The sequence below is a fragment of the Callorhinchus milii genome, unplaced genomic scaffold (genome assembly GCF_018977255.1).
Source record: "Callorhinchus milii isolate IMCB2004 unplaced genomic scaffold, IMCB_Cmil_1.0 Scaffold25, whole genome shotgun sequence".
In the NCBI taxonomy this organism is placed as follows: Eukaryota; Metazoa; Chordata; class Chondrichthyes; order Chimaeriformes; family Callorhinchidae; genus Callorhinchus; species Callorhinchus milii.
In genome coordinates, this window is record NW_024704766.1 from 4,727,074 (window position 1) to 4,742,787 (window position 15,714).

Sequence of the window (15,714 nt, forward strand, 5' to 3'; positions counted from 1 at the left end):
CTCTCTCTCTCTCTCTCTTTTACGTGATCAAGGTCAGTCCCAGCAATGGGACTCATGACGAAAAGCAGCTTTACCTCATTGACCTCGTTCCTCCTTTTAGAAAGACAGTGGCCTGACATTGTTAACAGAGGTTGAGCTTCAGTTAATTGCATAGTGATGATCCACAGGGGGTGCATTGCCCGTGGCTGTGCTATTAAATATTCAGCCCAGGCTTTTGGCTGCTGTACGTGTATAAATGAAGCGTTACCTCAAACTTCAGTTGCCCCACCTCCCCATTATTACTCAAATTTTCGCGGTGGTTGCTCTATGTGCGTTGCGTTGTTTACGGAACAGTAGAGCTGACTTAAGCGCCACGATTCTACAGTTCCAGGATTCATTTTCATTTCTGTCTGATCTTTCGTTCGCCCACAAATATACAGTCGATTCCCTTTACAGTGTATCCCCTGAAGCGCTTTGAGAGACGTCTCGAAGAGGTGATAAGGCGCTGTATCAAATGCAAGGATTATTATATACAGTATATGGTTTGGGACATGACACGTGAAAGCGACTGCCAGGATGGTGGAAGGATAACTGGTTGGACCTTGGTCTTCTTGCCCTGACAAATCCTCACGTTCTTCTGATCTAATTCGGCAATTGCAGAGCGAGCGAGGGAGCCTGGCTTCTCCGATGCTTCAATCACCCAAATCCAATCATCGCACACAAACAGAGCTGAAAAATGCGTGTATTGATTAGCGGAATATCTGCGGCAATTAAAGCAGATCAAATTGGTGTAGACGCCCACGGCAATTATCTTTCGCGGAGATATTTTTTATTTCCCTTTTAACCGCTTCAATTTGCTGCTATCAGATTCGATCAAACTCCTGCAGTTGGCGCATCAAATCCGAAATCCCAGAAAGTGTTGCCTTTGCATGTCTCTGATGCTGTATTCTGGCCCGTCGGGGGCTGAGTGGATGGGGAGGGGGCTGTTTCCTTTATAGACAGAGATGGGCTGCTTTGCAACCTATGAATAACACCAGTTCTTCCACTTGATAACAAATAATAACACTCCTTACATTTGATACAGCGCCTTATCACGTCTTCGAGACGTCTCAAAGCGCTTCAAAGACTATACTGTGAATTGAATTGACTGTATATTTGTGGGCGAAACGCAGCAGCCAATTGCGCACAGCAGCGTCCCACAAACAGTCGCGGTTGAAGTGACCAATTTATAATTAATTGTTTTTTTTTCGGGAGGGATTAACCCAGGTCTCTCGATTGCGAGGCGAGTGCTCTAACTAACCACTGAGCTATAGGACTCCACATATATATATGTAAATATAGCGACTTTTACATCGCGAGGATGTCTCAAAACGCTTCTCAGAAGTTACTGTAGAGTGTAGTGACTGCGAGTTTTGTAGGCCGATGCAGCTGCCCGTTTGCTGTAAACAGCCATCAAGTGATTTGATTAATTTTATCCATGGGGTGGTGGCGGTTGGGGGGGGGGGAAGCGTGGGATGGGGGTTTGCTGACCAGGACACCAGGAGAAACTCCATTCTCTTTTCGAAACAGTGCCGTGGGATCTTTAACGTCCGCCTGAACAGGCAGACGGGACCTCGGTATAACGTCTCGTTTGAAGCACGGCACCTCTTGACACTGCGGAGCATTGGAACGTCAGCTTAGACGATGTGAATCCAAGCCCCGACCTCAGTTTATCATCTCACCCGAAAGACGGCACATTCTGATAACCCACCGCGTGCGCTCACAGAGTCCCGAAGTGGGCCTTGAAACCACAACCTTATGACTCCGGAGGTGAAAGTGCTGCCAATCTGAAACGGGTTGACATATGTCTATAAACCAGCACTGCTTTAAAGGTCTCCTGAAGTGATTGTGCCCTTTGCACTGGCGGTGCAGGTTGACTTTGTCTGAGAATTATTTATCTTGCGAGGGGAGACAGCACGGAACAGCCGTGAAAGCAAATGTTCTGTTTGCACTCGGCTGATCGGTCAACACGCAGCGAGATTACATTTTCAGCATGTGCCAGTCAGTGCCCGAGAGAGTAAAGGAGTGAGAGATAAACACTGTAGAACGAGCCCCAGGTTCCGATTCAGCTCTGCTGTGAACTAACTATCAACCTGCGTGACGTCAGGTAGAGTTCCACTCATAATCCTCCTTGCATTCGATACAGATAGCGCCTCATCACGTCTTTGAGACGTCTCAAAGCGCTTCATAGCTAATACCCAACTAGTCCGGGCCAGTGTTCGTGCAACAGACAAAGCCTCTCCAGATTCCCTCTCCCGTTTCTCCTCTAATCCCATTCTCCGTCTCCGGCTGAATTTGGTCATTGACCGCAGAGAGGGACACCCGTACCACCGATCCCCATCCCCACTACCCCCATCCCCACTACCCCCCCCAACCCACCTCACCACCTCTCACTCCCCTCTACCTCAGGTTTGGCTGCACTAATTGTGTCTTACTCCCCGACGCTCTGAAACTCCCTCCCTCAAGTCCCTCCGCCTTACCCCCCCCCCATCCCTTCTCCTCCTGGCTCAGGGGTCAGAATCCGCCTCTGTCAAACGCTCCGAGACCCCACCGAGTGTGAAGGGCGCTGTATAAACATAAGTTGTTGTTGTTGCACTCCTGGTGCGGTACGACACCGGCTCGGGCTGTGTGCCGACGCGTGGCCTCCTGCCGTCCCGCGTCACAGCTCTGGGTGACGGCCAAGCCCTCAGTGAACGGCAGGCGCTTTTCAGCTCCCCATCGGAACACGAAACAAGAGAGCAACAGCCTGAAACTATCGCAGGCTCACAGCTGGTGCTCGGGACCTTTTGGCGTATAAATAGCCTGGCGGCTCCAATTCACTTGGCGTAAATTGGCTCCGAGTTTAATTTTAACTCCTCTCAGATGTTCGACGGGGCTGTTGTGGTCTTTTCGGTTTGAGAACGCTTGCGCTGGGAAACCCATCTGACCCAGATGTGCTCCGTTTTCCAGCTCCGACGCACTTCAAAGGGAAAAGCAGCTTTGTTTAATAAACGCTTCCTCGCATTTGACATGGCCCCCTTCACGCCGGGAGGACATCTCAGAGCGCTTCATCGACTTTTTTTTTCTTACCGCCGTGTGTCGGAAACCGCTTAATTTGTCGAGAAACCCGACAATTTTCCACAAGTCCAAGGTTTCCGCAAACGGACACAAAGCAAATGACTCACTTCCAGGATTGCAGCATCTCCCACTCACTCCCTCCCCCACCTCCACTCTCTCCCCCCCCCCCCCTCCCGTCTCCCCCCCCCAGCTCTGTATCAGAGAACTAGCCTAGAATGGGAGAATGGTGAGGGTTTGAACCCCACAACTTTCTGACTCGGAAGCGCTGCTAACTGAGCCAGGCTGACACACCTGCAAATTCTAAATTAATTCAGGGATCACTTTGTCGCACAGTGATGTGAAAGATGTGCAATCAAAGCCGTTTCGCCCACAGCATCCGCAGTCAATTCACTTCACGGTGCATCATTGTGGAGCGCTTTGAGACATCTCGAAGGCGCGATAAGGCCCTGTGTCAAATGCAAGAATTATTATTTATTATTATTTGAGTCAGCATTCCAGTCTCATCCGCTGATGTATTTATGTGTACTCCTACCTGACTCACCACTCTGGATAATCGGAGCGACGAGTTATCAGGAGTGAGTTCACTGTCGCTGGAAAATGACCCATTTTGTCCCCGACACAGCAGGAAAACTACATGACTACAATGTCTGACTTCAGTCACGTATAGAGTCTGTAAAGATGATATCCAACTGTGGTGGGGATGACGCCCTTTGAATGGTTGAATATTCCTTTGAATGGATGCTCAGTGTCTGTAAAAAGGTCACCTTCCTGTTTAGATGGTATTGTTTGCGCCCCACAGGTGGCAGGAACTCTCTCGGTTAGTCAACTCGCGGGAACGCTAACCGGTCTTATCTGTCTCAGTTAACGCACACTGTTGACTCATCCGAAGGGGACCTGATTTGCACGGAAACTCGTACCAACCCGGTTGTTGGTCGACTGGCAGATCGATTTCTGGGGGTAATAATCTCTCCCCCACCACCACCCCCCCCCAAAAGATGTGGTCACTCGAACCACGACTGTTTGCGGAGGCCACTGCTGCGCGAAATTGGCCGCCGCGTTTCGCCCACAAGATACACAGCATGTTTTGTGAAGCGCGTCGAGACGTCTCGATTATTATTGTTATTACTTTGGGGTCTAAAAAATGCCACGCTCTATGACATTCCCCACGACCCCCCCCCCCACCCCCCGATCTCCATTCCCCCCACCACCCCCACAAAAAAATGGTTTTGTGTTGTCGTATTTAATAAGCTCCAGGTTTTTATTTGGATTTGATTTGGATTTGATTGACTCTCAAGGTAAGACCTTTCAATTGAAACGAGGATTTAGACAGAGCCCCACGAGGATTTCCGTTGTGCGTGTTGTGTCGACTGACTTTGATATATGGCCTATAAATATATACAGTATATAGACCCAATCGCTTGATATTATAATATGTTTGTGTCGATTTTTCCTTCATCTCGCCTCTTAACGCTTTCTTTTCCGCTGTGATGTGTGCCGGTTCCTGTAATGTTGGGAGTTCCTGTAGCTCAGTGGTTCCCGCAGCGCAGAGCACTCGCCCGGCAAGCGAGAGGACCCGGGTTCGATTCCCGGTTCAGTACAAGCCGTCAATCCGTGGAAATACCTTTTGCGGCTCGCCGTGCATTCGACGCAGCGCCTTATCGCGCCCCCGAGACGTCTCAAAGCGCTTCACAGAACACACCGTGAAGTGAATTGACTGCGTATTTTGTGGGCGAAACGTGTTGATTTCACATCTTTCGCATCACCGCCCTCTGTGTGACAAATTGATTCCTGAATTAATTTAGAATTTGTGCTGAAGACACTCCTGTTGGATGGCCTCATGTCTTTGGTTTAACTAAGCTTTGATATATGTCCTAAAATAAACACCGCAACTAGACACAATTACTTGATAATATAATATATAATATGAGAGAAAAACAGCAAACAAAATGATTCTGTCCGGGGACGGGGGAGGAAAGGATTGATTTATTTAGACAGTGCTGTCGTCTGAATGTCTTCCATCTGCAGAAACAGTGCAAATATACAAGGAGTGCCTTTGCAGAGAGTGGGATTTCTGCTGTTGCTTTTGCAGAAATGAATATTTCTGTGCAAAACTTTATGGCCTCCAGCGTTTGGGGGGGTGGGGGGGAGTAGGGGAAAGAGGTGGGGGGTGGGGGGGGAGAGGACTGTAAGCTATCATTGCCTGCTCGTAATTTTACAGCTGCAACATCCATTAACGGAGGATTTTTACGGTTGTGCGTGTGTGTGTGGAGGACCCTGTGTGTGTGTGTGTGTGCCTCCTGATGTGTAGGTTTGGGCGCCAGATGTTCTCTGAGGATCTTTCTTTCCCTGACGCTAGAACTCCTGCAGGTCGGAGTACTCTTTGCCAGGTGTTGAGCCCTATTCCCCCACCTCCCCTTCCCCCATTCCCCCCTTCGTTGAGGTAACTGCCCCGGTCTGTGTGCCCTACACCTTGACGCTGACTCCAGCTGACCAGCCAGTGTTGTCCTGTTGTCTCTGCCTCAGGCCGCGGTGGAGGGTGGTGGAGAGGCTGTGGCTTCACCGCGGTAATGTGGTCACTGAAGTGACAGCCGTTGGGCCTTCAGCAGAAGAGCACGTTGCAACTTCCTCCTTTAAGCCGAGAATGTTTGGGTTCGTTTGCTCGCTCGGGCACGCGTTGGGATGACGCGTGATGTTGTTGGCCCTGGAGAGACCTCGCCCCTTCGAGGTGCCAACGTGGCTCATTTTGGGGGCAGGAGGAGGAGGGCGGAGGGAGGACGTGGAGGTGAACAGTTTCTCTGGGTTGTAAATTCACCACCAGCCACGACCCTCGCTGTGCAGGATGGACTGGGCGTTGGTTTACAGGCCCTGGGGGGGGGGGGGGGGAAGGGGAAAATTTGCAGATGGTGTGAAGGTTAATGTTATTCGTCTGAAATTCCTGAGGGTCGGTTTCTTTTTTCATGACTAAGAGGGTTACTGCTCAGCAGGACACCATCACCACCTGCTAAATCTCTCTCACTCTCTCTTTCCTTCCCCTTTGCTCTCTCCCCCTCTCTCTCTCTCTCGCTTACGTCACTCACACTATCTCTCTCTCTCTCTCTCTCTGCTCACTCGCTTTCTCTTGCCCTCTCTCTCTCTCTCCATCTCCCTCTCTTTCTCTCGCTCTCGCTCTCTTCTCTTCGGCGCTCTCTCTCGCTCCCGCTCTCGGCGTTCACAGAGACGTCAGTGTGAAAAGTCCTGAGCTGAGAGCTATGTGTTGTCGCAGTATTTCCCGCTATGTGAGCACGGATTCTGGGGACATCAGTCGTGTGAAATTAGGTCAGAGGTTTCAGAGTTGCCCGCTCGGTGGGTTTTCTTACTTCCAACCAATCTGTCCACGGCTATCTGTCTGCGGGGGACGTTGCTTGGCAAGAAACGGCTGAGGTGTTTGGCCTACAAAATACACAGTCACTACACTGTACAGTCGTCAATGCTTTCAGTCGTTAAGGCATGTAAGAATTTGCTCGGCGAAAGAAGACCCAAGGTTCATCCAAGGTTTGCCTTCCACCAACCCACCCTGGCAGTTGCTTAACATTTTGTCATGTCCCAATCTATATATTATGTCCCGGGGTATTAATTACGTTGTGATGATGTGATAAGGTTCTATATTAAATGCGGAGTGCGATATTTTGGGAGTCCTGTAGGTCGGTGGTCAGAGCACTCGCCTGGCAAGCGAGGGGTCCTGGGTTTGATTCCCGGCAGGGTCAAACCTTGGGCAAGTTTCCTTACTCCACACACCCGATAATAATCCCTCAAGAAGAAAAAAACCATAATAACTCGGTCACTTCAATCCACGACTCTTTGTGGGACGCCGCTGTGCGCATTTGGCTGCCGCGTTTCGCCCACAAGTTTACAGTCAATTTAATTTACAGTATATTTGAGCTTTTGAGACATCTAGAAGACGTGAAAAGCGCTATATCAAATGCAAGGATTATTATTATTATTGTAGATCGTGTAAAGCGCGTGGACTCGCAAGTCTGTCTTGTGAGGAAAGTGTTCGACCACACCCCACACCGCCCCCCAATCATAAAATGGTGGGGCGAATTGAAGAACACGTTTTCAATCCCGTTGAAGTGACTAATCACTTCTGTGTAAACATAATGAGTTCTTTTAATGAGGTTAAGTGCTTCATTAACCACCAAAAAGATATTGCTGGGCTCCTTTGATGGTGCGAAGAGTTTATTCGGGGAATAACTGAGCCCTAGAGTCCCACGATCAATGCGTGGTGAGCTCGCGCTTGTCAGACAGAGAGGTGTTAGGGGCATTGCAAAGCATTTGGAATTGAGGGGGTGGTGGAGGGGGGGTGTTTGGGGGAGGGCTGGGTGGGGGGGGGGCAAAATAGCTAGGAATAAGCGTCCTATTAGTGTTAGCCTGGCTCAGCGTGGCACTCTCGCCTCTGAGTCAAAAGGTTGCGAGTTCAAGCCCCACGGTATCAAATAGTCTAAGCTGACACTCCAATGCAGCACTGGGGTGTGTGTGTGTGTGTGTGTGTGTGTGTGCGGCATTGGACGAGAAATTAAACCAAGGTCCCGTCTGCTCCCGTCTGTTCAGGTGGAGGTTAAAGATCCCGCAGCGCGATTCGAAAAGAGAAGTGTGTCCTTCCCCACGTTCCCCCAAAATAAAACTGGTCGCCCACTCACTCCATGGATGCGATTGCGGGTCATTACTGTGAGCCACTCGATTGATTAAAATACCTGTGTTTTTTAATCCTCACGTCCTAAAATGTCGCTTCCGTTTTAGCCAATTTTATTAGATTTGAAAGGTTAACGCTTTAAGCTGAATCCCACCCTTCAGCACCGGAGATATTGCTTAGGCAGAACATTGATATGAGTTCCCTCAACGAGATGTATTCGGAGTTTGGATCAATAGAGTGCATTCTCGATCTTTTAACCTTTCCGCGAATCAATTCTTCTTGTTTACGTAAATGTGCTGTATTGAGCCAAGTTGTGGGGGAGTGGGGGTTGGGGGTGAGGTCGGGGGGTGTGGGGAAAGAAGAGAGAGAGAGCGAGAGAGCGAGAGAATGTTTCTTCCTTAATGGAAGGCCTGAGCTTTATTTGTCATTCCTGGCGACAGCCCAAGCAGAGGTTTCGAAACGAATGGCTTTAAATTTCCTTTCCTCTCAGGACTGTGGCGATTGAGTTGGGCTCAGTCAGTCCGCGACAATGACCCGATTAATTTTGCCGCGTGTTCATCAGCGTCGACTCCCAATATTAGGTGGAAAGGCCTTTGCAGTTAATCTCCTTTCCGATAAGTGGACAACCAACCACAGATGTGGGTCGGGCATTTTTTTCTCATCATCTTGCGTCACCTTAAGGTTGCGTTCTTTTCTAGGGCAACCGTGGCAGTCAATTTGTACGCTCCATGAACCACGACGTACTGATTTAAATGTGGGGGGGGGGAAGAGGGGAAGAAGAAGAATCCTTGCATTTGATAACAGCGCCTTACCGCGTCGTCGAGACGTCTCAAAGCGCTTCACAGAGTACACTGTGTTTTATGGGCGAAACGCGGCGGCCAATTGCGCACGGCAGATGCTGAGGTGCTCCCAGACGACTTTGCACCAATTTCTTTCCTCCCCTTTCGGATCCACGGCAAAAGCGTGCGCTGGAAAGTCGATCAAGAAGCAAAATTGCCTTTCTCAACAGGCTGGAACTCTGCTATCCCGGGCAACTGGAACATCTGTCTGCGCTAAGCAAGGTCGTTACTCATTCCCGCCGACAGCTCACGGGGTTTCAATTCCGCTGGCTTGTGGCTTCTCCAAACTTATTTCAAAGTCCCGTGCATTACAGCACAAAAGATCCTCGCTTTGGATCCCGCGCCTTCAAGACGTCTCAAAGCGCTTCGCAGGATACACTGTAAAGGGAGTCGACTTGTCTGTTCTGTTCTGTGGGCGAAACCCGGCAGCCGATTGCGCACAGCAGCGTCCCCCACAAACAGTGGTGGGCGGATGGAGAGACCACATTTATTTATTTTGAAGGAATTATTACCGCCCCCGGAAAAGCCGTCCGCCAATCGACTGCCGGGATTCGAACCCGGGTCCTCTCGTTTGCGAGGCGAGTGCTCGAACCACTGACCTACATGGCTCCTTGGGTGATTTAGAGAAAAAAACTCAACCAGGACCCACAACAGGAGGGTTTTGAAGGGCTATGAAAATTGCCCCCCACCCCCCCTTTTTCGGGGTGGAGGATTGGATTGAATTATCAAGTACTTTTCTGATCAATTAATTGAATGAGAAACGGGAGAGATAACCGAACAAACGGCGGATGAAATCTATCACCAAGTGACCGTACCTAAAGAAAAATGACTTGACAACTATTTACTGGACTTGATCCGTTCAATCGATGCGAGTGAAATTAATGAAGCTGCCGGGTGCGGTGCCAGTCATTTATGCCGGGTGCCCATTTGGAAGACTGACCTCTGTGACTGCATCTGCTTTCAGTCACCTTTCCCCTCCCCACCTTCTCCGACTCCCAACCCCCCCCCCCCCCGGCTCGATCACCCAGCCGGCGCCGAAAGACGTCCTCCAACCCTGAAATAAGTCATCCATCCCCCAAAAACGTCACTCAATGCCCCACTCTTTGCGAGACGCCGCCGTGTGCAATTGTCCACCGGGTTTCGCCCACAAAATACACTTTACAGGACGTTCTATGAAGCGCTTTGAGACGTCTCGAAGACATGATAAGCCGCTGTATCAAATCCAAGGATTATTATGATGAAAGGCGCCTGTGTTGTGTCCCCAGTGAATCACTCGTTAAGACGTCATCTTGATGCGAAACCATGTCGTGTTGTATCCCTCGGATGAAAACCAGCTCGGTCCCTTTTTTTTCTCTCTCCCTATGTTTGTTTCCCTATATTTTCTTTGTTTCTTGCACTCACACTCTCTCTCTCTCTCTCTCTCTCTCTCTCGTTCCCTCTCTCTCCTGAATCCCGCCCCTGGATTTCTGGTTTGGGATGTCGCTGAGCACGCTAAATTGCCTGAGGTCTCCCCCCAAACCCCACCCCACCCCCGCCCCTCTCTCTCTCTCTCTCTCTCTCTGTCTCTCCAACGTGAGCGACCCTTATCGAAAGATTCTCCCGTTAGGAGACTTTGCGAGGTTAACCTGACAGACGCAGAAGATACTTGACAAGTTTCTTCAGAATACAGCGCCCCCCAAAAAAAATAAGAGTTGGATCGCACGCGGTAATTCTATTAGCGGGAAGAATTAAAAACAAGGAGAATAGCCATGGGAGGGTAGCTTTGTGGCCTCCGCAATTGACTGTTGTCAGTTGCAGTTTAATTCTACATGTATCATTACAATTTTGACTAATTCCACAGTAACCTACTAATTGTTGAGTTGGCGCAGTGTTAAGAGGAACGTGGCTTCCTGCAAGTCATTGCTTCAAATGAACCCCAAACTCAAGTAGTCCATTCCCCCCCCCACCACCACCACCAACGACTTTAGAGCCGAATATTTTTCTCCCCCCCGCCCCTCTCTCCCTTGCGCCCTTTCCTTGCCCCATCTTCAGGTCACTCCTGAAGTCCGCCCACTTCGACCCCACCCGCGGTGAAGGTCCTCCTTCCAGCCCAGCCTCTAGATACATTCCGAGCCACCGAGGGGGCGGCGGCGCGGTGGGGGGGGGGGGGTACGTAAATGCAAGTTGTTGTCGTCGCTGTCGATGCTTCGCGCAAACTTCCATTCAGTGGTTACAATCTGTCGCGCTCCTAGTTTAAAGTTTTGTACAGCCGGGGCTTCGATCGGGTTAGCAAAGCTGACGCACTTCAAAGGACTTTAGTGGACGGGTGATTATTTTTCACCTTGGAAGGGTGTTTTATGAGGTGGCGTGACAGATTTATTTATTGGCTCGTCTGCTTCGTCTGACAGAGTGACCTGTTGCAACATTCCAACGCGATTCGCGAAACTCCTTGCACCGACTGACGTGGAAACACTCACACACACTCACTCACTCACTCACTCACTCTCTCTCTCTCTCTGGCTGTGTCTCGCTCACACACACTCACTCACTCACTCATCTCTCTGTCTCTCGGGTGCATGTATCTTTAAGGGCTCTCACAAGTTGCTTTAAGCGCTCCGAGACGTTACCCCATCGGGAAGATGTCCCAAGGTCCTGGACATGTAGGGATTTGGACCCGAGCTGGGGAGGGGGACTGGCGGGGGGGGGAGTGGTTGCATTGGGATCAGGGAGGGTAAGGGGTAGAGGGTGTTTGAAGGCGCAATCGAAGATAAGGGTCTTGAGATGTGCTTTGAAGGAGACATTTTTGATACAGCGCCTCATCACGTCTTCCAGACGTCTCAAAGTGCTTCACCGAATATACTGCAAAGTGAACTGACTGTATGTTTTGCTTACAAACGACACAGTCACTACGCTTGAGAATGAAGTCCTCAGAAGGGCTTTGGGACGTCTTGGGGTTCCGAAAGACGCTACATGGACTCGGGATATGATACACACGTCTCTCGAATGCACGGATTATGATTTATGCATTCTTTGATGTTTCCACAGTACGTCTCTGTTGTGAAGGCTGACATTACCTGACATTCTGTGCATCATTCAGAAAGAAAGTGCAAGCCAGCTTTCCGCCAATTATGTGCGGAAACTTGTATTGAACACGTGGATAAATTATGCTGCCGCAATCTATATGCTGTGCAAGCAATGAGAGCGTACAATAAATAACGGGCTCATCGCAAATTCCATGTCTGAACTGTTATGAGAGAATAACCTTTCTTAAAATTAAAAAAAAAAAACCTGTTTAATTCCAGGATCGGGTAACCGACGAGCAAAGTAAATTTATACTGTTGGCGTTTCTGTATCGGAAGGCGTTCTTCACATTTTAGAAAGCCTTTAAATATTTGCGATTACTTCAGTCTGTGGGAAAAAAAACACTCGGTTGAACCCCGGATTTGGGGCATTAATTCTTCCCCCTCGGCTCCTGTTTAACTGTGTAAGACAAAGCCCCAAAAATTGGATGGGGTGGACAACTGGGCAGGCTTGCCAGACCATGTTTTCAGCAGCAAGTTATGCAGTTTTAGCTGGAAGTTACCCCCACCCCCCCCACCCCCCAAAAGCACACTCTGGCCTTCCCTCAAGCCTCCCATTCCAGATGCAATATCAAGAACAAATGACACTTGTACAGCGATCGACCTTCACGTCGGAAAGACATCCCAGGTTGCTGGACAGTCGGGGGTGTTTTGGGGTCAGGGGGGGGTGGAAGGGCAGTGGGGTATGGGAGTGAGAGGGTGTCTGAAGATGCGTCCAAAGAGGAAGGACGGTAGATGGGGACTTGAAGGAGGCGAGAGAAGGGGTGAAGGGTGGAGGGATTGCGGGATAGAAATGCAGGGAATAATACAAACGTTAAGATGCAATGTTAACGCTGTTGCTTTCTCCTTTGCTCCTCCAGGTAAGTGGATCTGTTTCCCGGTTAAAAGGTGCTCCCAAGACCAGAAGCTATCAGTGTCTGATCACGTGCGGCAGCTCAGGATAATTACATGAGGACTTAGTGAACTGTACGCGACTGGGGCTTTGCAACCAGGTTTGGAGTGTCTATGAAGTCTGTGGTGAATGCAATGCAATTTGTGTGGTATCTCTGTCTGACCTCAACACATCTGATAAACCACTGATAATGTGGCACACGAGAGGAGACAAGGCATGTGTTTTTCTTTCAAATCCCCACCCCCACAAACTTACAGTCAGTTTCACTTTACACTATATTCTGTGAAGCACTTTGAGATGTCTCGAAGATGTGATAAGGCACTATATCAAATGCAAGGATTATTATTATTATTAGTTTAATTTCTAGTTTAATTTATTATTAGTTTAATTTTCTTTGGTCCTCAAAGTGGTGAGCGAGGCAGTGTCGTGCCCAGTTGATGCAAACAGGTTTCCAGGTTGCTCGAAGCCGACCAGAAGTAGAACTTCTCTCCAGTGAGCAAAGACACTTTCTCCCGATTAGGGATTTCTCGACGTCACAGTGATCGTGTGAAACCAGCGATCACTCGTGATATCTGCGAGATTCAGGGCTGGGTTCAGCAGTGTCGTTCCCACTACCAACTCGAGTGAACGTTAAAGACCCCATGGCCCTGTTTGAAAACACTAGGCAGGTTTTCCTTACTCCACACGCAGTAAGTAGGAACACGGTTGCTAGTCGAGGGCTTCACGGTGGAGGTGGATATCGGGTTCGCCTACAGATACACAGTCACCACGGTTATCCCTGATTGATTACATGTGGATCGCTTTAATGGTAATAATCCTTGATCTGATACAGCGCCTCATCACGTCTTCGTAGACGTCTCAAAGCGCTGAACAGAATACACTGGGCAAAACGCTTTGATGTTACGGGTGCTGTATCCGACACGAGGATTTACCGCGGTCTGAAACCATGTACGTGGGGTGTATGATTTTGTAGTGAGCCGAAGGACGTAGCTGGAACAGACAGGGTTCTGTTGCCTTTTTTGGGGAAGGTTTGGTGACATCCATCACTCCGGTGGCCCCATAAATCTCTCCACGCGGGAACGCAGAGCAAAACTGCAAACTAATGAAATTCAAAGTGTTCGCCGAATGTGGGCCCCGATCGCAAATTGAGCTCTAAAGACTGAAAAATACGCTCTCAGAATGACGGATTGAGGCTCATAAAATATTCATACGCAATGTGTCGAGGAAACTTGACAGGCCCTCTTTTGTGCAGCGCTACAATGGAAATGCCTCCTGACTCGGGTACCTCTGATGATCTGTGCAATTCAGCCCATTATGCAGAGATTTGTCTCAACAGTTTATTCATTCGCGATACGTCCGTCTTTCCAGTGTTATGATAATTGATTTCAAAGAGGCATCCATCACCGCGAGGCAACACGACATCGCCGCGGCGGAGGTTTTGATTCGGACTGGATAGAACCCCTGGAAAATGCTAGATCTTTCTTTTCTGTGTGGCTTTTAACACGAGCAGCCACAGTAACACGGCGTTATCGACAGCGCCGTGTCAAGCAATCTGGGAGGCGAGCTTGTTGTGACGACGACGACAACAACAGCAACAACAACACGGCACCTTTCACATCGGGAGGACGTCCCCGGGGCTGGGACACTGAAGGGTTTGCCTCCGAGCTGGGGGTTGGGATAGAGAGAGGGGCGGTGACGGGGCTTCAGATGTGGTGGTGGTTTCAGGATTCAAATGAATCTTTTCGCCCTTAGAAAGTAAGGTGGGGGCTCCTCGAATCGATCGCTAATCGACAGACACTTCGAGAGGTGTTTGCGAAAGAAGGGAGAGGATTTTCTTTTCCATTCGCCTAAGCGGCTATCGAGGCTGGAATCAACGGAATCATTCAACACGCGGCGGTTTTTAACGCCTGAAAGAAGAAAAGAGAAGACGGGACAATGGTATTTACAATACAATACAGTGAGATTATTACAAGTCGCAGTTCGCGTGCACAGTGCACCAAAAGGCTGAACATGTTCTGCGCTGAAAATGTCTGATGATGAGCTGGGTTTCATCACCATCCATTGCTGAATCTCTTGACTTTCTTTTCTTTTTTTTAAATTTATATATAATAAAAAAGAAGCCTATTTGGATGCTTCGGATTCTCCCCACTCCCCCGCCCACCACTCTCCCCCCCCCCCACCCACCCACCGCACGCACTCCTCCCTCTCGAAATTCACACAAAACCTTTATGTCGAGGCCATTATCTCGATCTGATTCGACTTGCTCACCGAAATGAAGGGGCATTCAGACGGAAGACTGAATACAGCGACAATGCAGCGTTTCGAGCAAGGCCAAGGCACGAGACACTTTGAGGTGGTACTCAGAAAAGAAATTGCTTGCATGGAAAAAAAAATAACATGAATTAAAACATTGTTTGGAGTACTCAAACTCTCTCCCCCTCCTCCTCCTCCTCCTCCTCCTCCCCCTCCACAGATTTATCCTTTAAAGAACTCATTGTTCCACTTCTGATGGCCAGGAATTTCTCAAGGTGATTTTTTTGGACGCCGGAGATAATGGCAGCATACACACAGGAAAATGGCTCGTGCGTCCGTGAGATTGTGAGGAACCTGCGATTGAAGATTAACCAGAAGAAAGCCCAAGGTGACGAGGGTCTTTCACAAGGGAGAGTAGACGGAGGAGTTAAATGCACTGTGGGGTGGTTCAACCGACCTTCACCCCATTGACCTTCACCCCATTGCCCGTCTCCATCAACGACATTTTGATTATTAACGGAAACGCTCTTCAAATGGGTTTAATTTTCACTGGTCTACCCGATGCCGTGAAGCCACGTGACACGAACAAGTACTCATGATAACACTAATAATAATCCTTGCGTTTGACACAGCGCCTTATCGCGTCTTCGAGACGTCTCAAAGCGCTTCACAGAATATTCTGTCAAGTGAGTTGACTGTATATTTTCTGGGCGAAAATATTTTGTGGTGTGTTATATAGTACAATTTGCATTTTTATAGCGTAATTCACATTGGAGGGACCTGTGATAATGCAGTGAGGCCTGAAAGAAACCCTTTACTACACCAGGCTTGAGTTCAAAGGTTTGACATGTGGCTTTTGCCCACATCCTTCTGACTTGGAGGTGAGAGTGCTTCCGATTGAGCCACGCTAACGGAAATAAGAAGGGT

At 49.2% G+C, this 15,714-nt stretch overlaps 1 protein-coding gene across 1 annotated transcript in view; it reads left to right on the plus strand.

Annotated features, from left to right (window-relative positions):
* The window catches only part of LOC103180321 (cell adhesion molecule 1), a gene marked incomplete at its 3' end in the record, with an annotated part of 177,288 nt that overhangs the window by 95,254 nt on the left and 66,320 nt on the right, over positions 1-15,714 (plus strand).